The sequence below is a fragment of the Tenrec ecaudatus genome, chromosome 4 (assembly GCF_050624435.1).
Source record: "Tenrec ecaudatus isolate mTenEca1 chromosome 4, mTenEca1.hap1, whole genome shotgun sequence".
In the NCBI taxonomy this organism is placed as follows: Eukaryota; Metazoa; Chordata; class Mammalia; order Afrosoricida; family Tenrecidae; genus Tenrec; species Tenrec ecaudatus.
This window is the reverse complement of record NC_134533.1, coordinates 11,536,961-11,538,636: the sequence shown is the minus strand read 5'-3', so window position 1 is coordinate 11,538,636 and position 1,676 is coordinate 11,536,961. Positions and strand designations below refer to the sequence as shown.

The 1,676-nt window shown below is 45.6% G+C and overlaps 1 pseudogene; it reads left to right on the top strand.

Moving 5' to 3' along the window:
- The first annotated feature begins 319 nt into the window (after positions 1 to 319).
- On the top strand, positions 320 to 1,072 carry LOC142446263 (rRNA-processing protein FCF1 homolog pseudogene; annotated as a pseudogene).
- The last annotated feature ends 604 nt before the right edge of the window (positions 1,073 to 1,676 follow it).

Below are 1,676 nucleotides of genomic sequence, written 5' to 3'. Positions count from 1 at the left end.
GCTGTTTGATTCCTTTATAGATTATCTAATTTTATGATGAACGGGGTCTCAGAGGGTTAAGTGCTGTCTGAAAGGTTGGCAATTGTCAGCCACCAGCTGCCCCAGAGGAGAAAGGTGAAGATGTCTGCTCACATGGAGATTTACAGTCATATCAACGTCACCTGGCATCACAGAGTCCACAAAGTCCACATGCTACTTTGGTGAGTAGCAAGTGAGGACTTAACAGTTCTTGAAGCGACATTTTGGTATCTGCTTTGAGGGCATAAGAGAGCTGAACATTGAAGATACATGGAAAGAATTAATCCTGGAGAAGCGAAGTGTGGCTCGAAGATGGGGAAGCAAAAGAAAACAAGGAAATATGCGACCATGAAGCAAATGCTCAGGCTCAGAGACCAGAGGCTTAAAGAAAAATACAGATTAAAACCTAAAAAGAAAGAAAAGAAAGACCCCAGCGCACTCAAAGAAAGAGAAGTCCCCCAACACCCTTCCTGCTTGTTCTTCCAATATAACACACAGCTGGGCCCGCCTTACCACATCCTGGTTGATACCAACTTTATCAACTTCTCCATCAAAGCCAACCTGGACCTAGTGCAGTCAATGATGGACTGTCTGTATGCCAAGTGTATTCCTTGTATAACTGACTGTGTCATGGCTGAAATTGAGAAGTTAGGGCAGAAGTATCGAGTGGCCCTAAGGATCGCCAAGGACCCAAGATTTGAACGGTTACCATGCACGCACAAAGGAACCTACGCAGATGACTGCTTAGTGCAGAGAGTAACGCAGCACAAGTGTTACATTGTGGCCACAGTTGACCGAGACCTAAAGCGAAGAATCCGGAAGATCCCAGGAGTCCCTATCATGTACATTTCTAACCACAGGTACAACATTGAGCGGATGCCAGACGACTATGGAGCCCCGCGGTTTTGATTCTGAGAAGACAACAACCCTGCCCCTTCAGCAGACAGGACGCTCTTTTTCCTGTGAATTAGAGGCCAATGTGCGATTAGATGTTCTCGGTGTTTGGTACTGCTTCCAAAATAATTTATCTCCATTTACAGATTGTTGCATTTTTAATAAATCAGATACTCAGATGATTGCTTAAAAAATTTTAAAAAAAGAATTAATCCTATCGACTAATGGATCATGGGAACATCATTATTCATGACTCTGAGCCCGGCAACTAGATGGTGCTGGCTACCATGACCAATGGCTCTGAAAGGGATCACATTAGAAGGTCCCAGATAGAGTAAAGGAAGAAGGCAGAACAAAATGAAAAATGCCAGCCCACAGACCAAGTGATGTTGAGCATCTTCAGACAGAGGCTGGAAGAGTGAGATATACTTTGAGCATTTCAGAGTATTAAAGGAGCTTTGTAACATTGGCCTGAACAGGGCAGAGGACCAGGTGTCACATGCCAAGGTGGCCAAGGTCCCTAGAGAGAGGTGCCTGCCAACATGGCTGACAAGAGGCCTATGTGCTTGCCCTGCCATCAGGAAACGCAGTCACACAACTTCTCACGGCTCTGAGGTTCTGCCACTCTGATGTTAGATCCAATTATGCCTCAGCACTGACACAAATGCCTGAAAGGATCATCACCAGACTCACAGGAAAGAGAGAGGCAGAAACCATTCCCGAGGAGACCCTGCAGTCTTCCCTGGACAAAGTAGAGTTCCTGG